Source organism: Schistocerca cancellata, chromosome 1, assembly GCF_023864275.1.
Source record: "Schistocerca cancellata isolate TAMUIC-IGC-003103 chromosome 1, iqSchCanc2.1, whole genome shotgun sequence".
Taxonomy (NCBI): domain Eukaryota; kingdom Metazoa; phylum Arthropoda; class Insecta; order Orthoptera; family Acrididae; genus Schistocerca; species Schistocerca cancellata.
Genome location: NC_064626.1, coordinates 251,207,518 through 251,232,414, shown reverse-complemented (window position 1 = coordinate 251,232,414; position 24,897 = coordinate 251,207,518). Strand labels below are relative to the sequence as shown.

At 41.6% G+C, this 24,897-nt stretch overlaps 1 protein-coding gene and 1 long non-coding RNA gene across 10 annotated transcripts in view; one reads left to right on the top strand and one right to left on the bottom strand.

The window, feature by feature from the left end:
• Positions 1–1,758: 1,758 nt before the first annotated feature.
• LOC126170344 (uncharacterized) lies at positions 1,759–3,379 on the bottom strand. The gene is made up of 3 exons (XR_007535459.1): positions 3,181–3,379; positions 2,841–3,108; positions 1,759–2,716 (listed from the first exon to the last, which is right to left on the bottom strand). It is a non-coding gene; the product is annotated as an uncharacterized LOC126170344 (long non-coding RNA).
• Positions 3,380–3,550: 171 nt separating this feature from the next.
• LOC126170235 (uncharacterized) overlaps positions 3,551–24,897 on the top strand; it is an 86,930-nt gene continuing 65,583 nt past the window's right edge. For 2 of the 9 annotated variants that reach the window (XR_007535458.1, XM_049920706.1), the window contains exon 1: positions 3,551–3,898. The gene's annotated coding sequence lies outside the window, so the exon portion shown is untranslated. Of the gene's footprint in view, positions 4,037–4,100; positions 4,183–4,206; positions 4,346–14,312; positions 14,535–24,897 lie in introns of those variants that run through there. The other 7 variants (XM_049920713.1, XM_049920708.1, XM_049920709.1 and 4 more) reach the window with 6 other exon arrangements.

Below are 24,897 nucleotides of genomic sequence, written 5' to 3'. Positions count from 1 at the left end.
TGGAGCAGCAATGGAACACCAATGATTTTTAAGCTTCTTATATAATTTTCAGTGTCTCTGAACATATAAAGCCAATAAGATTTGTTGTCAAGTCTCAGGGGACTCTTATACCCTTTACCTAATGGATTTCTGGAGTTCAGAATATCAAAAATCCTATCAATATAATACAAAAATTCTACTGTTGCTTCACTTCCTTTAAAATTTGGATTGCCAACCCTCCTCAAAAACTGTATGGTATCTGCCACACTAGAACTGAAAGTGTGTGCAGCTAATGAAACATTCATTTTTCTATATACATAACTTATATGTTGTCCTGATAGTTTGTTGGCAAATGTCATACCTTCTTCTTGTTGTACATTGTTCAACTGCTCAATGAAATGCCATTTAATAATGACAGTTGGAGACTTAATAGATACTTCTGCTAGAGCATTTCTGGCTAACTTAATCATATGACACATGTCCAAGATACAATAAACACTGTATTTTCCCACAGGATGAGGAATGTGGCTTTTAAAATCACCCTTGTAAAAATTTAAAGTACAGCCAAGTGAATGTAAAGTGCTTATATTTACCTTGCAGCCATCACATGTAACACACAAAACCCTAATGCCAGAACTAAGCAGCCTCTCTAAAGCAGATTTGGGTCTAGTGCAGCAGGGGATACAACCCGTCGGCTTTGAACAATGACGTCATTCCTTAGTCATAGATCGTAATGTCTTCACTTCGAGGCATAGATAATAAAGCAGTTCTGTGTTCTAATAAGCACTATAATTAAAATAAATGAATGTAAATCTAAAAGCGATCGCTTGATATTGGGTGCATCATTTTACTGATTGCTTAATGAAGTAGGATCAGTTTATTCTATCTCGTGAGATTTTTTTTTAAAAAAAGCCAAAAAACTCTTATTACGTACTGAAGGGAGCTAGAACACTAAGAAGAATCGCTTCTCGGCTTTTGACAAGATATTGCTTAATAAAGTAGGATCAGTTTATTCTATCTCGTGAGTTTTTTTTTTTTTAAAAAGCCAAAAAACACTTATTGGGTACTGAAGGGAGCTGCTTCATAAAGTAGGATCAGTTTATTCTATCTCGTGAGATTTTTTTTAAAGAAGCCAAAAAACTCTTATTACGTACTGAAGGGAGCTAGAACACTAAGAAGAATCGCTTCTCGGCTTTTGACAAGATATTGCTTAATAAAGTAGGATCAGTTTATTCTATCTCGTGAGATTTTTTTTTTAAAAGCCAAAAAACTCTTATTACGTACTGAAGGGAGCTAGAACACTAAGAAGAATCGCTTCTCGGCTTTTGACAAGATATTGCTTAATAAAGTAGGATCAGTTTATTCTATCTCGTGACATTTTTTTTAAAAAAGCCAAAAAACACTTATTAGGTACTGAAGGGAGCTGCTTAATAAAGTAGGATCAGTTTATTCTATCTCGTGAGATTTTTTTTTTAAAGTCAAAAAACACTTATTACGTACTGAAGGGAACTAGAACATTAAGAACAATCGCTTCTCGGCTTTTGACAAGATATTGCTTAATAAAGTAGGATCAGTTTATTCTATCTCGTGAGTTTTTTTTTTTAAAGTCAAAAAACACTTATGCTTTTGACAAGATCAATGTTTATCTCTCTCGCATTCCTTTGTTTCTCAACATTCTCCTCAGCTCTTTCATCTCTGTAATACATGATCTCTGGCGACTTGTGACGTCATTGTTCAAAGCCGACGGGTTGTATCCCCTGCTGCACTAGTCCCGCAGATTTTATCAGTGTGGCCTGATTAATTGCATGTACACCGTTTATAAAGAAATATGCAATCGGGCATTTAAATTTGCCTTTAATAGAGACAAGCATGAAAACCAGAGCCTCAGATGCCTCTATTACTTCTTTTGACTGAGGCACTTCCCCACCAAAGTCTAAAAAACCTGTGTATTGCTTAGTTCCTTGGTCCCAAACTATTTGCTTCCTAACTGCCATACTGTCTACAATTAGACATGAGTCGCTGAACTGGTCCCTTACAATTGGATTTAAATCAATGTACTTAAAAACACTTGCCACCCATTTGGAAATGAATGATTTATGGGGCAGGGGCATTAACTTTTGCAGGTATTCATATGCTGCTGGTGAATAAAAGTACACAGTCATCACAAGCATTTTTCACATTTGTTGTGTATTACCCTTTGACGAGAGAGAATTGTTCACTAAATTGCACACTAATTCCACTTGTGTTCCTTCCTGATGATTGAGGAAGTTATGTAACTTCTCAGGAAGATGCCCCTTCTCCTTCAATGAACTTGTGATGTCATCCATGGAAAACACTTTCTTTTCTCTTCTTCGAAGTTTTTCACGGACGCACTTCGGTTTGCGTTTTAATTCGTGCACAATGCCTGAGAAAAAATAGCAAGTTTCGGTCGCCTAGTCTTCCATTTCTACTTTCGACTGTATACCACAACCAATTACTGAAGAACCAACTGCACTCTGAAATAAAGAAATAATTTCGTTATATATGAATGAAATAACTCAAGGCTTGATGAAAAAATATTATAAGAAAACTGGGGTTGTGAAAACATCATTATACTAGCGTTTTCGACACAATTCGCAGCTTCTGCATTGGATAAATGGGACGTGCTTTCCACGGAAGAATTCTCATTGACAACATTCTCCACGCTATCAGTAGCTTCTGCAGGGGGCAAATCGAGCACGGATTCCATGACAGAACGCTAAAAACAAAAATATGGACGTGGATTACAACATTGATTAGACCTATGTAGCCCATTTGCGTCCGTGCGAAATAAATTCACAAAAGTAAAAAGCACACACATAGCAAGGAAATTAATTAGCTACCTCAAATGGAGATGAATAGTTGTCACTCAAAATCCTAACAACATGTCGCCGTGGCTGTTTATTTGGTGGCATGAAATGTGTCGGAAAGTCAATAACTGATGGCACTGCTTCGGGTTTGAGACGTTTCTTCCACGTTCCAGGGCTCAGTACGTAATCATCTTGTCGGAAATGGTTTCCGCAAAGAAGACTGCAAGACGTAGGATTAAAACCTTTCCGCTTCACGGAAGTAATCCACTTCTTTAGCAGCTCTGGGTGCTTTAGAGGAAACCTGTTCAAAAACATCGAATTAGCAAACGCACAAAGTCTGTATTTTTATCGTATTGTATCGGTATCCTATTACCTGGGAAATGGTAAGTCACTTTCCTTACTCCATCGCTGCGTACAATTGAAAGCGGAACAAGAAATCACCATTTCGATAATCCTTAATTCCTTATACACCGTGCAGACCGAGAGAAACTTCTTGGCAAAAAGTTCTTGCCAAATTCGAACATGGCGGTTGGCGGACAATACAGACGACAGTATTCAGCTGGTAGAGCCATCTATCGGTAGGTCCGGTAGTTGAGCATCCCTCATTTCGCTAGCTTTAGACGCCTGTCTCTTTGGATCCTGTAAATATTGAGGTTACTAATTTCGTGCTGAGATAAAAACTAGAAAAACGCAAGATGTGTTCACACTCTTTTAATTTGCAATATTTGTTTGTAACCCCTCTCCCCTCCACCTGCCCTTCCTTACACTCCTGTACCATTTCGAAGTGTTTTGAGTAGAATAGAATAGATTTATTGTTCATTCGACGATGTAACAAAAGACAATAAGACATGTTTGCTGGGTTCGTGTACTACTTTCAGTAGCAGGATACTGCGGGAGCAAACCACAAGAAAGTCAGAAGTTGATTCGTGGGAATCACCGGATTCTATTATGAGAGTATTGTTTCACAGTTATGAGTAAGTCTATAATGATGTGGCGACTCCGAGCAAATTCCAATATTGTGTTCGATTTGGAGTGGTGTTGTCTGTGAGCCTTTCTGTTATGCGACTGTTAGTGCTGTTTTTTTGGTGCAGGTACAGTAATATTGTTACGGGTTCCGATAATGACATTTGAAGTGGTCAACAGTATGTCATCTAATTTGACTCTTCTTGATTTGTATTTTACGTGAAGAAATGAAAACCTACATCTATATAGAGTAATTGTAATGTCAGGTAAACGTGATGTCAGGTTGATCATACAGTAGTTAAAAATCAACGACAAAACAAATAGTTTGTGCAGAGGAAGTTTTTCCGATAGTATGGACTCAGCAAGAGTAAAACAGTTACTCTGTTCTTCAGGCTCTTCTCCGTCATAAAAAGTCAATTCTGATACCTTTTATTTTAAGTGTTTTATGTGACTCATCCGTTACCATTTCATAATTCTTGTTTTGGGTAGTATTGTAATCAGTTGGGTGTAGATGTATGACTTTTGCCCACCATTTTGGTGAAATCATAGCTGAAGCAGATTGATTGTATCGCTAGGTTCAGTATTTTCATTTGATACTTGCCCGTTTATGTACTGGTTGCAGATGTTTATTTTGTTGTTAGCTTTTTAAATCTTTCCCTGCTCTCGCTAATTGTACTTGGTACCGTAAGCTAATGTAGTATTGAATAATGTAATATTTACATATAGTATATCCCAGTAGAAACAAATGATATGAGTTTCCCAGTAGAAACAAATGATATGAGTACGCGAACATCCGAAGTTTAGATTACAAAAATTTACAAAATTCAAATTGCATTAAATATATTTCTTACAAGGAAGTTACGAGATTTAAGGGAAGACTTCACAGATTTAATTAGTTGCTAAGGAGAGAAAATTACCTGTTTGAATTTTTATTAGTCTTACTTGGTTGATACAAAGTATTATGGACCCCAACTGGTGACTGCTTCAGTGTCATGAATTTTTATTCGTCTGTGGTTGCAAACATTTTAACCTTTTTACGGTTTTCTAAGTTTCTGCTGTGAAACTTACAAAAGGTCTGAATTTTTTTCATATGATGATAACATTACTTTTCTGTGTTATTCCTCCAGATGTTTTGACAAATCCACTAACAGCGAATAGAGAATAAACATTTCAACAGTATTTGCTGTAGATGAAGATCATCCAACATTTATCACTGAAATAGGAACTAATTTTTAAACAGAAAATTTATTTGAAACAATTTTCTAATTCTCTCAGGATAAGAAATTGGAAAGCAAGGAAAATGAGCACACATGTTAGACACTGTATTAGAAAACTTGGATTTATATTGTAGCAGAGACTGCAGAGGTCATATAAGGTTGCAAGTGTCAATACAATTACAGTATATTGCTGATACAAATATTTACTATATAATAATAAACTGACATTATGAAAGAAGGAAAGTTGCTACTCACCATATATCGGAGGTGCTGAGTTGCGATAGGCACAATAAAAAGATTGACACAATAATAGCTCTCGGCTATTAAGGCCTTTGTCAACTACACAGCTCTCTGAGACTGCAGACATGTGTGCAAGTTGCACTTGTGTGTGTGTGTGTGTGTGTGTGTGTGTGTGTGTATACATACTTGCTTAGCTTTATTTAAAAATTCACCAGCTTCATAAGATCTCGGAGGTAACCAAAATTCTTTGATTTTCTAAAAGGTGTTTATGAGGTAGGTCTCTATTACAGTGAGGTATGGTACTGGAGATTTAATTGTTTAAAGTACAAAGCACTTGTACAGAATTACAGTGGAATGATACCAGGTCATTGTTGCTTCTGGTATTGTACTTAGCCTGTGTGTAGAGCATTTGTCATTGTGTCCATAGGGATTATGGGATACTATGTTCATCTTGTTCATGAACATGATGTAGGTGGACTGCTAAAACTGAGCAGTTGGAATGTGGGAAGTAGCAGATTTCCAAGATGTACTAACACATACTGTCCTATTCTTTTAGTGGCAAGAATTCCTATTCTGCAAGAAATTCATGGTAAAATACCACCTGAAATTATGATGAGGTAGGAAAGACTGAGGAGGAGGAGGAGGGGGGGGGGAGAAGAGGGTCTGTACACTTTTTCATGATTCTGTTAGATTGGTTTTTGTTTTTGTGTGTGTGTGTGTGTGTGTGTGTGTGTGTGTGTGTGTGTGTTTTGACAGTTGCAATGGAGATGCCACAAGACGTTTCTCATGTGTTACAAAGAGACTTACTTACAAAATTCTGGAAAGGAACATTCCAAAATGATTCAGGAACTATCGTACTTCCTTCAACATGCATCTTGTGTAATGACCACAATGGAATTAGAGAAGTTAACAGCGTCGTCATAGACAAGTGTGTCAACCATAAATGAAAGGTGGTCATAGACTTCTCCGTGGGATGATGTATCGTTTGTTATTATTTATGTATGTGAATTCTGTAAACATAAACAATTATCTTCTTAATAATTACATTGTTGTACACACTCCTAAAAATTTGCATTTTGTCATTCTTTTAATTTGACAAGATGGGGAGTTTTTGCCATGTGTCGCACTTCTCTTTAAAATTTTGTTTCTCTGTGGATCCAGAGCCTCTAAATGTTTATTAAAAGGAACATGGTCCATAGTAGGCTGTAATGTAAATTATCTTTATTTGAATTGTGAGATCAGCTAATTTCGATGACGTGTCATTTTCAAGCACATTTGTGGTATTACAAAATGTAATATGTGATATCACACACTTAATGCGGTAGGAATGTCAGCCTTGTCATTTGCAGTTGTCAGTAGTTTTAAACTGTGAAGATGATGACAGTGAAAAGTGTTGAAAGCTCATGATTTTTAACTCAAATGATGTGGCTTGAAACTATGAGGATTTTATCCAGTCACCAACATTGTACTTAAAACGTGAATTGTGAACTTTTAATTCGGCTCTGATAACAATAGAAAAAATATAGTCAAAGTTCAAACATGTTGTTAATCACACTTTAGGTCAATGTGTGCCAAGTAGGGTAATAAACGGTAGCAGAAACCATGTTCGTTTAATATCTTCATCCAGAGAATGTGAAAGTAGAGAACTCTCACATCAAAAGAGAGTCATGGCCCTTGAGCAATTTCTAAGAGGTGCTGTGTATGAAGCCTTCTGTCAGGAAATCTTACGGAATTCTGGTTGTACGTGAAGGAAGTGATCAAAACCTTCCGTCTAGTGCTCACAGGTCAGTTTGCTGTCAAGACTGAGGACAATATGGAGAATGAAATTTTTAACTTCTAGTGGTAAACAGACATTTACACAAGAGAATCCTGTCACTGTATCGCTGTTTGACTGCCATCAAAGTTAAAAGTATAACTGTACAGTTAATGTTCTCAGTATACTTAAAGAATTTATCAGATAGGCTCAGCAGTACCCTTGGTGATTACACTATCTGTAGAATAGTATTATCACTGTGTTATGTTAATGAAATGCAGAATGGCATGCCCCCCTGGTCCGGGGGTTAGAATAGGCCCGAAGTGTTCCTGCCTGTCGCAAGAAGCGACTAAAACGAGTCTCACATGTTTCGGTCTTTATGTGATGGTCCCCTGTAGGGTTTGACCTCCATCCTTTTAAATTTTCCCGAAGGGCGAGCCAATTGGGGAAGGGTGCCTCACATGATGCATCATGTCCATCATGCGTTGAGACCTCACACATCCTTCATCGATGTGGATCTGCACTTCCACTCATTCTCGAGCTGTTGGGCTAGGTCACCCTCCTGGGTGCATTTTCCTCCATCTACTGTGCAGTATCGCTTTTTGCACTGACGATGATAATGAACTTTTTAGCTCATTTGCACCTGATATCCAGCACGGTAGCCAGTCCGTTGTGGTGGGGCCGCCATGTACCCTGTTGGTTGTAGTCCCCTGACCATGCAGGGATCACTCTGCTGTTGACTGCACCGTTAACTCCCCACATATGCCAAGGAGTAGATGCCTGTCCCTCTGGGGAATTGGTACTCCCGGGAATGGCCATCCTGCCTGGTGGCCTTTGCTGCGGCTGGGTGGCGTCCATGGGGAGGGCCCCTGGTTAGAGTTGGTGGCATCAGGGCAGATGACACGTGATGAAGCATAGTACATCATCTCTTGCTGGTGGTCAAACACCAGCAGTCTCTTAAGTGTTCAGGGCCTCAATTCAATGCACTGAAGTGCGACCCTGTATCGTTCCCCTCCCTTGCCACACCATGGGAGGAATGCCAGGCTAAGGTCGACAGCGTATCTTATTCGCCCTGGTACCTTGTATGTTCGAAAGCTGATGGGGAATCTTTCATGACGATGAAGCCTCTGTTTTTTCTTGAGCATTTAGAGGACAAGTTTGGGGAGGTGGAGGGATTATCCAAAATGCGATCTGGGTCAGTCTTGATCAAAACAGTGTCCTCTGCCTGTTACAAGCTCGGGGATGTTTCTGTTTCCATCACGCTCCATAAGAGCTTAAATATGGTCCAGGGTACCATATTTCACAGGTACCTTCTTTTGCAGTCTGATGATGAGCTGCGCACCAATTTAGAGCAGCGAGGTGTTCATTTCGTCCCGCTCCTCCCCCGGAATCTGAGGGATAACCAGGTTGCCACCTGTGCCTTCATCTTATCCTTAGAAGGTGACGCATTACCCGAGAAGGTCAAGGTGAGATGGTCTACCACTGTGATGTGTAGCCATATATCCCTCCCCCGATGTGGTGCTTCGGCCATATGTCTTCCTGCTGTATTTACTGTGTCACCTGTCGGGATTGTGGATGTCCTTCACATCCCAATACTTCATGTGCCCCTCCTCCCATCTGTGTCAACTGCGGAAAGCACCATTCGCCTTACCGAGCGATGTGGCGCAGTGGTTAGACACTGGACTCGCATTCGGAAGGATGACGGTTCAATCCCGCGTCCGGCCATCCTGATTTAGGTTTTCCGTGATTTCCCTAAATCACTCCAGGCAAATGCTGGGATGGTTCCTCTGAAAGGGCACGGCCGACTTCCTTCCCCATCCTTCCCTAATCCGATGAGACCGATGACCACGCTGTCTGGTCTCCTTCCCCAAACCAACCAACCAACCAACCATTCGCCTTGCTCGCCAGACTGTAGACTTCTCCAGAAAGAGAGGAAAATCATAAAATCATGGAGTAAAAGACCCTGGACCAGCTGACCTATAATGAGGCTAAGAGAACATTTGAACACATACATCCTGTACGTATGACATCGTGTTACGCTGCCAGTACAACAGTTCTAGCTCCATCAGTTCCACCAACTCCAGTCGCCTCTCAGAGACGGAAGACTATACCTGCCCTCTTGATGGTGGGGGGCACTTCCCTCCCTGTTGCTCCTGCACCACCTACCTTGGGAGCACTGCCCCCGAACCACCGGGGACACCATTTCCCAGCCGTAGAAGCGTCAGTCTTCTTCAGCTCCTCTTGCAAGATGGAGTGCCTTGGGTCACACCCTTCCCAGGTTTCTACTAGTGGGAGAGATGACACCCGCCACTTGGCTGCACTGATTGATCAACTCCCTAAACCTTTCGTACTTTTGGGAGATTTTAACGCCCATAACCCCTTGTGGGGTGGGACTGTGCTTACTGGCTGAGATAGAGACGCTGAAAATTTATTGTCCCACCTCGGCCTCTGCCTGTTAAATACAGATGTCCCCACACATTTTGGGTGGCACATGGCACACATTTGGCCATTGATCTCTCAGTCTGCAGTCCTGGCCTTCTCCCATCTATCAACTGCAGAGCTCATGATGATCTGTGTGGTAATGACCACTTCCCCATCTTCCTGTCACTCCCCCGGCATCATGCCCACAGACGCCTACCCAGGTGGACTTTAAACAAGGCAGACTGGGTAGCCTTCACCTCTGCTGTCATCTTTGAATCTCCCTCACATGGTGCCATTGATTTATGGTTAAGCACGTCAGTACAATGATCATTTCTGTGGCAGAAAATGCGATCCCTTGTTCTTTAGGGTACCCCCGGCAAAAGACAGTCCCGCGTTGGTCGCCAGAAGTCGCTGAGGCAATTAAAGACCGTTGGAGAGCTCTACAGCGACATAAGCGGCACCCTACCCTAGAGCACCTAATAGATTTTAAGTGGCTCTGTGCCCATTGTTCGCCAGCTTATAAAACAAGGGAAACAGGACTGTTGGGAGAGGTACAGGTCAACCACTGGGTGCCATATGTCACCTTCCCAAGTCTGGATGAATATCAGACGCCTTTTGGGTACCAGATCCCAACAGGTGTCACTGGCGTTCACATCAATGGTGTGTTATCTACCAATGCAAACACGATTGCTGAGCACTATGCTTGAACCTCTGCATCGGAGTACTACCCCCAGCCTTTCGCACCCTCAAATGGTGGATGGAAAGGAAAATCCTCCTGTTCACTACACACCACAGTGAACCCTATAATGCCCCATTTACAGAGTGAGAGCTCCTCAGCGTCCTTGCACATTGTCCCAACACAGCTCCTGGGCCGGATCAGATCCACTGTCAGATGAATAAACATCTTTTGTCTGACTACAAACAATATCTCCTCGTCATCTTCAACCGGATCTGGTGCGATGGCGTCTTTCCATTGCAGTGGCGGGAGAGCACCATCATTTTGGTCTTCAAACCTGGTAAAAACCTGCTTGATCTGGATAGCTATTGGCCCATCAGCCTCACCAACATTCTTTGTAAGCTGCTGGAACGTATGTTGTGTCGGCTGTTGGATTGGGTCCTGGAGTCATGTGGCCAACCAGCTCCATGTCAGGGCGGCTTCCACCAGGGTTGCTCTACCACTGACAATCTTGTGTCCCTAGAGTCTGCCATCCGAACAGTCTTTTCCAGATGCCAACACATGGTTGCCGTGTTTTTCGACTTAATTAAAGCTTACGACATGGCATGGCGACATCATATCCTTGCCACATTGTATGAGTGGGGTCTCTGGGGCATGCTCCTGATTTTTATCCAAAACTTCCTGTCACTCCATACTTTCCTCCAAGTTGGTGTGTCCCATAGTTGCCTCCCCCCTCCCCCGCCCCCCTCCCATATTCAGGAGAATGGTGTTCCACAGGGCTCCATATTCAGTGTGTTTCTGTTTTTAGTGGCAGCTGTAGGACCGTCGGTCTCTCATTCTCTTTATGCGGATGACTTCTGCATTTCGTTCTGCTCCTCCAGTACTCGTGTTGCTGAGCAATACCTATAGGGAGCCATTCACAAGGTGCAGTCATGGGCTCTAGCCCATGGCTTCCAGTTTTCAGCCACGAAGTTGTGTGTCGTGCACTTCTGTCGGCGTCACACTGTTCATCCAGAACCAGAACTTTACTGATACCTTAATGACAATCCACTCACTGTAGTGGAGACATATCAATTCTTAGGATTGGTTTTTGAAGCCTGATTGACTTGACTACCTCATCTTTGTCAGCTTAAGCGGAAGTGCTGGCAGCACCCCAATGCCCTCTGCTGCCTGGTCAACACCAACTGGGTTGCGGATCGCTCTACGCTGCTGCCACTCTACAGAGACCTTTTTCAGTGCCACCTTGACTATGGGAGTCTGGTTTACAGTTTGGCGGTGCCCTGAGCATTGCATTTACTCGACCCAGTGCACCACTGTGGCGTTCGCCTAGCGACGGGAGCTTTTAGAAAGAGTCTGGTGACCAGTGTCCTTGGTGGAGGCCGGAGTCCCTCCATTGTGGATCCTACTTGTACAACTGCTCACCAGTTATGTTGCACACATTTGTAGTTCTCCTGAGCATCCGAATTACCGTCTCCTTTGTCCACCTGCGGCAGTTCATCTCCCGCATTGGCGGCCCAGGTCAGGGCTAGAGATTGCGGTTCGCGTGCAATCCCTTGTGTCTGAACTGGAGTCCTTCCCTTCACCACCTCTATGTGAGGTCCATTCACATACACCTCCATGGTGTACACCTCGGGTGAAGCTTCGCCTGGAGTTTTTGCATGGCCCTAAGGACTCCGTTAACTGCGCCGCTCTCCGCTGTCACTTTCTCTTGCTTCTTGACGTGTTCGGAGAGTCTGAAGTTGTTTTCACTGATGGCTGTTGGTAATGTTGGCTTTTCCTATGTCCACAGAGGTCATACTGAACAGCATTCCTTGCCCACTGGCTGCAATGTATTAACTGCAGAGCTTGTGGCTGTATCTATTGCACTTCAGTACATCCATTCCTGTTCTGGTGAGTCATTTCTTCTCTGTTCTGACTCCCTAAGCAGCTTACAAGCTATCAACCATTGCTACCCTCACCATCCTTTGGCAGTAGCCATCCAGGAGTTCCTGTATGCCCTGGAACAGTCCAGTGGTGTTTGTGTGAACCCCAGGACACATCGGAATTCCAGGCAACAAACTTGTTGACAGCCTGGGCAAACAGGCTATGCAGAAACTGCTTCCTGGCATAGGCATATCTGAAACTGACCTGCATTCTTTCTTACACCTCAAGGTTTTTCGGCTTTGGGAGATGGAATGGCATAAAAGTATACACAACAAACTGCGTGTTATTAAGGAGACTGTGAATGTGTGGAATCCTCCCCTGCGAGGACCCACCTCGGTGTCGCTGTGGCTCACCAGTCATCCACCTCTTGCTGGACTGCCCACTTCAGCCGCTCTGTGATGGACTTTTAACTTTCATAGCACTCTACCTTCAGTCTTGGGCAACAATGCCTTGGGCAACAATTGCAGGTTTAGTTTTACGTTTTATCCATGAGGGTGGGTTTTATTATTTGATCTAAGTTTTAGCACACATCCTTTGTCCTATCCTCCACCCTAGTGCTTTTAGGGTGGGGGTTTTAATGTTTTGCAGAGAGGCTGGCTTCTCCTTTTTATTCTCATGGTCATCCAGCCTTGGTAATCTGCTTTCTTGTTTTAAATGCTTTCTTCTTTTAATCTCTTCTACCTCTTTCTTGCATCTGTCTGTGGTTTTCTTGTCCTCTTTTGTTCTTTGTAGTGTTTCTTGCCTTTCTGTCGTTCTTGTTGTATTTCCTTCCTTTCAGTATTGTGCTCTATGTCTCGTTTGTTTTCTTCTTTCCTCTGTATGATTGTTTTAACTGGAGTAATGGACCGATGACTAAGCAGTTTGGTCCCTTCCCCCCCCCCCCCCCCCCCCCCCCCCCCCGCTTTAAACAAACCAACCAACCAGAATGGCATGGACAGTTTTCACCTTGGTACTGAATGATAGCCCTTTTTAAATAAGGAGACGTGTACAGTGCCCACCAAATTGGTGTTAAATTACATCATTTGTGATAAATGTTTATATATTATCTGATTATTTAAAAACAAATGTAATATTATGAAGAAATATGAAGTGGGATGGCCATGTTAAATTGGCAGTAGGGGAAGCAAATGGAGAACTTGAGATATTTGTGGGAAACTGCAATGCATCTGGTAAGGATCAAGACACATCGGGACCTATCATAATGTATAGTCTTATAGAACACATCAAAGGAATTCATGTACCTTTGTGCTACTAGGTTCTTACAGATTTTTATGGTTCACACAGAAGTGTAATTTAAATTATTGGGAAACTTAAATGGGTATTGTCAAAAGGAATGTGATATTATTCTTGCAAAACAGTGTTGGGTAAATACAGAGAACTGGTAGTTTTACAAATCCATGCAGAATGGAAAATGACACATTCTAAGCAAGAATCCTCTGGCACGCGGTGTGCTTTCTCTCCTTTCTCTTGCATAGTGTATAAGTCTTTTCTTATTTTTTCTGACCTTATCCCATCTCTCTATGGGCTCACATGTTATGGATTTGTCAATTTTAATAGTAGAGGGTGGCCGCATGTCCTTCCTGTCACCACATCTTCCCTCTCAGTAAAAAATTTGGTTCCCCAACTGTCTGTGTCAAGTGTTATTCCGTGTGGTACTGTGTGAATATTTTAAAATGTTTACGAATTGTATAACTGAACCAGGATGTGGGTGCTAGCCTGGAATTCACCTTGTCAGATGTGGGGAAACCACCAGTCCTTGTTGTTAATATGGTGGCGGCTATGAAACGGGCCCAGCATCCCCCCCCCCAATTCTGTAAGTGATGTTTCATTGCCTGCAGCTATCCAGTTGGGTCTTGCACAGTGTGTATGTAAATCAAACTTTTCTTGCAAGTACTCTCAGATCAGATTAATTTAAAAACCTCTTTTAAAGGACCTATGTCAAATCAATTTCTGTGCAAAACTCAATGTTTTAGTCATCATTTCTGAAATTTAAGTCTGAAATGTGTAAGTCACAAAAACATTTGGTTTTTGCTCAAAAGACAACATTCGTTACTTTTTCTGGAACCTTAGCTAAATGTGTGTCGTTTGGAAACTATACACACACAATAACAGTTCTGCAAAGCAATAAACATAAATATGTACAATATCCTGGACAAAGGCTAACAGATTAACTTTTTTCAAAACACAGGAGAATTGCTTCATTAGTGTGAACTGGAACAGAGAAAAAGAAATGCTATGACGTACAATTACAAAAATAGACTAAACTGTAATTGCGATAACTTTTTAAGCCACTTATGTTGTTCTTTCTGTAGATTTCCTCCAAATGTAGAAACAGTGCCTTGGCCTGTTGCACCATGCCCCTTATCATGTCAGGAACATTACATCAGGAAATAAGACAAAACTTGATGTCAGCAGCTTTAGTGGCCCTCAAGTAGTTCTATCCAACAGAAAATCAAAATTAACATGTTTGGTGCCACATGAAGATGACTGCCTGTATTGAGAAACTGAATATCATCATTCCACCATTTGAAAAGGTACTACTTTCACACTTATTGATATCTAATGTAAACAGCTGTGAAATAATGAGCAAATTTGAGAAGCTACTCAAGCTAGAGCACAACAAAATATATAAATTACAACTTGGATGTTGGACTCTTTCATCTTCATTGTAATATACAGTGTCTTTTGAACACACGAAAACATTGTCTGTCTTAAGTTTGGCATTAAGTACATGGTCTGATCAAAAGTGAACATTACTATGAAGTGTGTGTACAGCTTTACATTGACTTGAACTGTGTTCTGAGGTCTTTGTTGTTTAAATTAGATTAGATTTACTTCATTCCAATTGATCCGTAGTGAGGAGGTCCTCCAGGATGTGGAACATGTTCAAAAAACAATAATACATGACAAATATTTACAACCTAAACAAATAAGCTAATGTACCTTCCACAGGTCCCAAGTGGAATGATCGTCATATTTTTTTTTAAATAAACGCTGTATGGAAGAATCATTTTACAAATACTAATGCACTGAATTTAAAATAAAAAAAGTTTTTATTTATTTATAAGATAATAAACATGTAATATAACTACTATAATACTTATTTGCATTGAACACATTACTGCACTGAAATTGTGCAGAAGTGTATATATATATATATATATATATATATATATATATATATATATATATATATATATATATATATATATATATATATAATAGAAGGAAACATTCCACTTATTTGCATTGAACACATTACTGCACTGAAATTGTGCAGAAGTGTATATATATATATATATATATATATAAAAACAAAGATGATGTGACTTACCAAATGAAAGTGCTGGCAGGTCGACAGACACACAAACGAACACAAACATACACACAAAATTCAAGCTTTCGCAACAAACTGTTGCCTCATCAGGAAAGAGGGAAGGAGAGGGAAAGACGAAAGGGTGTGGGTTTTAAGGGAGAGGGTAAGGAGTCATTCCAGTCCCAGGAGCGGAAAGACTTACCTTAGGGGGAAAAAAGGACGGGCTTTTTTCCCCCTAAGGTAAGTCTTTCCGCTCCTGGGACTGGAATGACTCCTTACCCTCTCCCTTAAAACCCACACCCTTTCGTCTTTCCCTCTCCTTCCCTCTTTCCTGATGAGGCAACAGTTTGTTGCGAAAGCTTGAATTTTGTGTGTATGTTTGTGTTCGTTTGTGTGTCTGTCGACCTGCCAGCACTTTCATTTGGTAAGTCACATCATCTTTGTTTTTAGGTATATATATATGGCGGCCAACAAGAACGGGAAACAACTCTTGGATTTCTGTGCCAGTATGGGCTTAGTAATCACAAACTCCTTTTTTAAACATAAGAACATTCACCGGTATACTTGGGAAGGCAGGGGAACCAGATCTGTCATTGACTATATAATAACAGATCAGGAATTCAGGAAGGCTGTGAGGGACACACGTGTATTCAGGGGATTCTTTGATGACACTGATCATTATTTAATCTGCAGTGAAATTGGGATTGTGAGGCCGAAAGTGCAGGAGGTCAGGTCCATATGTAGTAGGATAAGAGTGGAGAAACTTCAGGATAAGGAAATCAGGCACAAATACATAACAGCGATCTCAGAAAGGTACCAGTTAGTTGAATGTAGTCAATTACAGTCATTGGAAAAGGAATGGACAAGGTACAGGGACACAGTACTAGAAGTGGCTAAAGAATGTCTTGTAACAGTAGTGTGTAAAACTAGGATGAAGCAAACAGCTTGGTGGAATGATACAGTCAAGGCAGCCTGTAAAAGGAAAAAGAAGGCGTATCAAAAATGGCTACATACCAGAACCCAGGTAGACCCAGGTAGACAGAGAAAGTTATGTTGAAGAAAGAAACAAAGCCAAACAGATAATTGCAGCATCCAAGAAGAAATCTTGGGAAGACTTTGGAAACAGGTTGGAGACTATCGGTCAAGCTGCTGGAAAACCATTCTGGGGTGTAATTAGCGGTCTTCGAAAGGGAGGTAAGAAGGAAATGACAAGTATTTTGGACAGGTCAGGAAAACTGCTGGTGAACCCTGTGGATGCCTTGGGCAGATGGAGGGAATATTTTGAAGAGTTGCTCAATGTAGGTGAAAATGCGATCAGTAATGTTTCAGATTTCGAGGTAGAATGGGATAGGAATGAGGATGATGGAAATAGGATCACATTTGAGGAAGTGGAAAAAATGGTCAGTAGATTGCAGTGCAATAAAGCGGCTGGGGTGGATGAAATTAAGTCGGAACTCATCAAATACGGTGGAATGTCAGGTCTTAAATGGCTACATAGGATAATTGAAATGGCCTGGGAGTCGGGACAGGTTCCATCAGACTGGACAAAAGCAGTAATCACACCAATCTTTAAACATGGAAACAGAAAAGATTGTAACAACTACAGAGGTATCTCTTTAATCAGCGTTGTGGGTAAAATCTTCTCAGGTATTGTTGAAAGGAAAGTGCGAGTATTAGTTGAGGACCAATTGGATGAAAATCAGTGTGGGTTTAGGCCTCTTAGAGGTTGTCAGGACCAGATCTTTAGCTTACGGCAAATAATGGAGAAGTGTTATGAGTGGAACAGGGAATTGTATCTATGCTTTATAGATCTAGAAAAGGCATATGACCAGGTTCCTAGGAGGAAGTTATTGTCTGTTCTACAAGATTATGGAATAAGAGGCAAACTTTTGCAAGCAATTAAAGTTCTTTACATGGATAGTCAGGCAGCAGTTAGAGTTGACGGTAAATTGAGTTCATGGTTCAGAGTAGTTTCAGGGGTAAGACAAGGCTGCAACCTGTCTCCACTGTTGTTCATATTATTTATGGATCATATGTTGAAAACAATAGACTGGCTGGGTGAGATTAAGATATGTGAACACAAAATAAGCAGTCTTGCATATGCGGATGACTTAGTTGTGATGGCAGATTCGATTGAAAGTTTGCAAAGTAATATTTCAGAGCTAGATCAGAAATGTAAGGACTATGGTATGAAGATTAGCATCTCCAAAACGAAAGTAATGTCAGTGGGAAAGAAATATAAACGAATTGAGTGCCAAATAGGAGGAACAAAGTTAGAACAGGTGGACGGTTTCAAGTACTTAGGATGCATATTCTCACAGGATGGCAACATAGTGAAAGAACTGGAAGCGAGGTGTAGCAAAGCTAATGCAGTGAGCGCTCAGCTACGATCTACTCTCTTCTGCAAGAAGGAAGTCGGTACCAAGACTAAGTTATCTGTGCACCGTTCAATCTTTCGACCAACTTCGTTGTATGGGAGCGAAAGCTGGGTGAATTCAGGTTACCTTATCAACAAGGTTGAGGTTACGGATATGAAAGTAGCTAGGATGATTGCAGGTACTAGTAGATGGGAACAATGGCAGGAGGGTGTCCACAATGAGGAAATCAAAGAAAAACTGGGAATGAACTCTATAGATGTAGCAGTCAGGGCGAACAGGCTTAGATGGTGGGGTCATGTTACACGCATGGGAGAAGCAAGGTTACCCAAGAGACTCGTGGATTCAGCAGTAGAGGGTAGGAGGAGTCGGGGCAGACCGAGGAGAAGGTACCTGGATTCGGTTAAGAATGATTTTGAAGTAATAGGTTTAACATCAGAAGAGGCACAAATGTTAGCACTGAATAGGGGATCATGGAGGAACTGTATAAGGGGGGCTATGCTCCAGACAGAATTTTGCTGAAAGGCATAATCAGTCAGAAAGATGATGAGACTTACCAAACAAAGGCGCTGGCAGGTCGATAGACACACAAACAAACACAAACATACACACAAAATTCTAGCTTTCACAACCAACGGTTGCCTCGTCAGGAAAGAGGGAAGGAGAGGGAAAGACAAAAGGATTTGGGTTTTAAGGGAGAGGGTAAGGAGTCATTCCAATCCCGGGAGCGGAAAGACTTACCTTAGGGGGAAAAAAGGACAGGTATACACTCGCGCACACACACACACACACACACACATATCCATCCGCATATACACAGACACAAGCAGACATATATATAAAAAGAAAGATGATGAGACTTACCAAACAAAAGCGCTGGCAGGTCGATAGATACACAAACATACACACAAAATTCTAGCTTTCGCAACCAACGGTTGCCTCGTCAGGAAAGAGGGAAGGAGAGGGAAAGACAAAAGGATATGGGTTTTAAGGGAGAGGGTAAGGAGTCATTCCAATCCCGGGAGCGGATTGGAATGACTCCTTACCCTCTCCCTTAAAACCCATATCCTTTTGTCTTTCCCTCTCCTTCCCTCTTTCCTGACGACGCAACCGTTGGTTGCGAAAGTTAGAATTTTGTGTGTATGTTTGTGTTTGTTTGTGTATCTATCGACCTGCCAGCGCTTTTGTTTGGTAAGTCTCATCATCTTTCTTTTTACATATATTTTTCCCACGTGGAATGTTTCCCTCTATATATATATATATATATATATATATATATATATATATATATATATATATATATATATATATATATATAATTGTTGGGTTCAAATTAATGATATGGTTATAATAGAAGGAAACATTCCACGAAGGAAAAATATACCTAAAAACAAAGATGATGTGACTTACCAAATGAAAGTGCTGGCAGGTCGACATACACACAAAATTCAAGCTTTCGCAACAAACTGTTGCCTCATCAGGAAAGAGGGAAGGAGAGGGAAAGACGAAAGGATGTGGGTTTTAAGGGAGAGGGTAAAGAGTCATTCCAGTCCCGGGAGCGGAAAGACTTACCTTAGGGGGAAAAAAGGACGGGTATACACTCGCACACACACGCATATCCATCCACACACATAACTTTCGCAACCAACGGTTGCCTCGTCAGGAAAGAGGGAAGGAGAGGGAAAGACAAAAGGATATGGGTTTTAAGGGAGAGGGTAAGGAGTCATTCCAATCCGCTCCCGGGATTGGAATGACTCCTTACCCTCTCCCTTAAAACCCATATCCTGCTGTATGTGTGTGGATGGATATGCGTGTGTGTGCGAGTGTATACCCGTCCTTTTTTCCCCCTAAGGTAAGTCTTTCCGCTCCCGGGGCTGGAATGACTCCTTACCCTCTCCCTTAAAACCCACATCCTTTCGTATTTCCCTCTCCTTCCCTCTTTCCTGATGAGGCAACAGTTTGTTGCGAAAGCTTGAATTTTGTGTGTATGTTTGTGTTCGTTTGTGTGTCTGTCGACCTGCCAGCACTTTCATTTGGTAAGTCACATCATCTTTGTTTTTATACACACACACACACACACACACACACACACACACACACACACACACACACTGAGAAATTTATCAATGGAGTTGGCTACCAATAAATCCTTTAGGCTTCTCTTAAGCTTTTTATGGCTGCTGGCAAGTTATTGAAAATGTGTGTTCCTGAATAATGCACACCTTTTTGTACAAGACTAAGTGATTTTAAATCCTTGTGAAGATTATTCTTATTTCTAGTATTGATTCCATGAATTGAGCTGTTTGTTTGAAAAAGTTATATATTTTTAATGACAAATTTCATTAAGGAATAAATATATTGGGAAGCAGTTGTTAGTATCCCTAGTTCCCTAAACAGGCTTCTGCAGGATGTTCTTGAGTTCACACCACATATAATTCTTACTGCGTGTTTTTGTGCCTGGAAAACTTTAGCTTGCCTTGATGAATTACCCCAAAAAATAATCCCGTATGACAGTATGGAATGAAAGTAAGCATAGTATGCCAGCTTTTTCATTTTTATATCCCCTATGTATGACACAATTTGCATTGCAACTAGAGATTTGGTAAGACACTTCAGCAGTTCTGTGGTGTGCTCCTCCCAGTTGAATTTATTATCAAGTTGTAATCACTAGAATTTAACACTGTGCACTTATTCTATCTGCTTGTCATCATATGTTAGGCACATACCCGTGGGACACTCCTTACATGTTCTGAACTGCATGTAGTGTGTTTTTTCAAAGTTTAGTGACAATGAATTGGCTAGGAACCAGTTATTAATGTCCACAAATATTTTATTAGCCGATCTTTTTACGACTACACTTGATTTGCTATTTATTGTAATGTTTGTATCATTGGCAAACAAAACAAACTTGGCATCTGATAATGTTACTGATGAAAGGTCATTGATATACACAAGAAAAAGTAAGGGCCCTGAAATGGAACCTTGTGGGACCCTACATGTAATTAGTTCCCAGTTGGATGACGCCTGCCAGAGATATAAGATTTGAACCATTTTGCAGCATTTCCTGTTACACCATAATATTCTAATTTACTTAAAAGGATATTGTGATTTACACATTCAAATGCCTTTGACAGATCACAAAATATACCAGTTGCCTGCAATTTTTTGTCTAATGAATTAAGCACATTTTCACTGTAAGTGTAGATAGCCTTCTCAATATCAGAATCCTTTAGAAAACCGAACTGTGACTTTGACAGTATGTTATGTGAGATAAGATGGTTATAAAGCTGGTTGTACATTACTTTTTCTAAAATTTTTGAGAATGCTGACAAAAGTGAAATTGGACGGAAATTTGATGCTATTTCTTTATCTCCCTTCTTAAACAGTGGCTTAACTTCAGCATATTTCAACCATTCAGGAAGTATTCCACTGATAAACACTGGTTACACAGATAGCTTAATATGTTAATTAACTCAGAATCACATTCTTTAATTAACTTTGATGATATTTCATCATACACACTAGATGTTTTTGATTTTAAAGATTTTATGATGGAAATTACACTCCTGGAAATTGAAATAAGAACACCGTGAATTCATTGTCCCAGGAAGGGGAAACTTTATTGACACATTCCTGGGGTCAGATACATCACATGATCACACTGACAGAACCACAGGCACATAGACACAGGCAGCAGAGCATGCACAATGTCGGCACTAGTACAGTGTATATCCACCTTTCGCAGCAAAGCAGGCTGCTATTCTCCCATGGAGACGATCGTAGAGATGCTGGATGTAGTCCTGTGGAACGGCTTGCCATGCCATTTCCACCTGGCACCTCAGTTGGACCAGCGTTCGTGCTGGACGTGCAGACCGCGTGAGACGACGCTTCATCCAGTCCCAAACATGCTCAATGGGGGACAGATCCGGAGATCTTGCTGGCCAGGGTAGTTGACTTACACCTTCTAGAGCACGTTGGGTGGCACGGGATACATGCAGACGTGCATTGTCCTGTTGGAACAGCAAGTTCCCTTGCCGGTCTAGGAATGGTAGAACGATGGGTTCGATGACGGTTTGAATGTACCGTGCACTATTCAGTGTCCCCTCGACGATCACCAGTGGTGTACGGCCAGTGTAGGAGATCGCTCCCCACACCATGATGCCGGGTGTTGGCCCTGTGTGCCTCGGTCGTATGCAGTCCTGATTGTGGCGCTCACCTGCACGGCGCCAAACACGCATACAACCATCATTGGCACCAAGGCAGAAGCGACTCTCATCGCTGAAGACGACACGTCTCCATTCGTCCCTCCATTCACGCCTGTCGCGACACCACTGGAGGCGGGCTGCACGATGTTGGGGAGTGAGCGGAAGACGGCCTAACGGTGTGCGGGACCGTAGCCCAGCTTCATGGAGACGGTTGCGAATGGTCCTCGCCGATACCCCAGGAGCAACATTGTCCCTAATTTGCTGGGAAGTGGCGGTGCGGTCCCCTACGGCACTGCGTAGGATCCTACGGTCTTGGCGTGCATCCGTGTGTCGCTGTGGTCCGGTCCCAGGTCGACGGGCATGTGCACCTTCCGCCGACCACTGGCGACAACATCGATGTAGTGTGGAGACCTCACGCCCCACGTGTTGAGCAATTCGGCGGTACGTCCACCCGGCCTCCCGCATGCCCACTATACGCCCTCGCTCAAAGTCCGTCAACTGCACATACGGTTCACGTCCACACTGTCGCGGCATGCTACCAGTGTTAAAGACTGCGATGGAGCTCCGTATGCCATGGCAAACTGGCTGACACTGACGGCGGCGGTGTGCAAATGCTGCGCAGCTAGCGCCATTCGACGGCCAACACCGTGGTTCCTGGTGCGTCCGCTGTGCCGTGCGTGTGATCATTGCTTGTACAGCCCTCTCGCAGTGTCCGGAGCAAGTATGGTGGGTCTGACACACCGGTGTCAATGTGTTCTTTTTTCCATTTCCAGGAGTGTATTTTGGCTTGGGTAGTGAGGGTCAAATTCATATTATGGAAGTTACTTGAAATGTCTGGTCTGAGTATTCCATAGCAGCGTCTACAGAACCTGACAACCCCATCTTTTCAGTAACAGTTATAAAATGTCTGTTAAAAAGTTCTGCAACAATATACACATATGTCACCAAAGTATCATTTAATGCTGTTTGCCCCTCTTCATGTCTGGTTCTACCAGTCTCCTCCTTCACTATATCCCATATTGTCTTTATTTTGTTATCTGATATGATTATCTTTTCCTTGTAATATATTTGCTTTGATGTCCGTATTACAGTCTTTAATATTTTGCAGTATTTCTTATAGTGTGCTATAGCATCAACATCAGAACTGTTTCGGATTCACAGATAAAGTTTTCTTTTTGTTTTACAAGGTACCCCTATTCCTTGAGTAATCCATGGCTTCTTTGTAGACTTTGCTCTAACCATGGTTAGTTTTGGGGGAAAACAGTGTTCAAATAAGGTAAACACTTTATTAGCAAAAGTGTTATATTTTTCATTCATTGTCTGAAGGAAATGGCAGCCCATTCTTCCTCAAGAACAAAAACCAGTGAAGATAGTGATGTCGGACAGTGGGGTCTAGAGTGAAGTCAACAATCTCAGTCATCCTGAAGGTGTTCCATTGGGTTCAGGTTAGAACTCTGGGCAGTCCATTTCAGGAATGTTATTGTCCACAAACCATTGCTTCATATATCTCACTTTATGACAGTGCATTGTTATGCTGCTGTAAAAGCATTCACATCCTTTAGCATTTTCGTAAGTCCTGTAAGGGGACCATGCCCAAATCACAAAAGCACCCTCATACCATAACATCACCTTCATACCATAACATCATCATCTCCATATCTCTCTGTTGGCACTACACATGATGGTCAGTAATGTTCTCCCGTCATTTGCCAAGCCCAAACTCTTCTGTCAAATTGTCCCAGGGTATAGTATGATTCATAACTGCAAATGACTCGTTTCCAGTCATCTGTTGCCCAGTGCCGTCAAACTTTACACCCCCTCGAGCATTACGTAGTATTGACCACGGAATTGCGTGGCTTATGAGGAGCTGCTCAAACATTGTACTCTAATCTATTTAACTTCCTGCACACAGTCAGTACACTAGCTGGACTGGTGGTAGCAATGTGGAGCTCATGACTGATTCCTTCTGCTAACTTCATACGATTTTTTACAACCACCCTCTGCAATGCTCAGGGCCTCTGTTCATCAGTACCTGAGGTCTGCCTGGTCTTGATTTAACTGTGCTTGTTCCTTCGCATCTTCACTTCACAATCGCATCACTAACAGTTGATCTGGGCAGCTTCAGAAGGGTTTCTTTATGATCCTGAATGACTTGTTACTGAGATGACATAGAATGACTAGCCTACATTTGAAGTTACTGGACTCTCCTGACAAACCCATTCTGCTGTTACTATTTTTTTATTGTCATCGTGATACTCCCTACCTCCTTTTATATTGATGAGTCTATTTCTCGTGACATCTAATGGTTAATTCCACATTACATAGTGGCATCCATATACTTTTGATCTGATAATGTGTACTGTACGATGTCCAAATCTCTGACTGTACCACCTTGATGTGTAGAAGAAACCACATTATACTTGCCCAGTCACAAACAAGGAGAATTGTGCTCATATCCACTAGCTTGTGTAAATTTTACAGTTTACATCATTTCTGGAGCAGCAGTGGTGTGTATTGGTCAAAGAGAAAATCAGTAATTGAATAAGTTGATGCAAAGAGACATATGAGACAGAGAAGCCTTCAACTCATCCTGCCCGGCTTTGGAGAGATAACTGTTGAAGATCCAGACCTCTGAGATCAGTTTGACTAGTTGCATGTGCAGCTCTGTATATCAGAGTGACGTTCTCAAGAATACCTCTTCCATTAACCCGTAAATGAACAACTCACACTCAGTAATTTATTGTTTACCAACTCCAGAAGCCAGTAAAATAAATCAGATTTTTGCAGTTAGTTAGCTACTTTCATATTCTATGGATCATTTTGCATTATAAATAATAATAATGTGAAACGAGTCATTTTACATTTATATGACAAATTAATTTGTAAATATGGCTGCATGCTGACATTTAAAAAGTTATTGTGTTAAATATACAGATGTGAGTTAAGATTCCTGCCCGCCATCTTTTAGATATTACAATAATAAAATTCTTCTACAGAATAG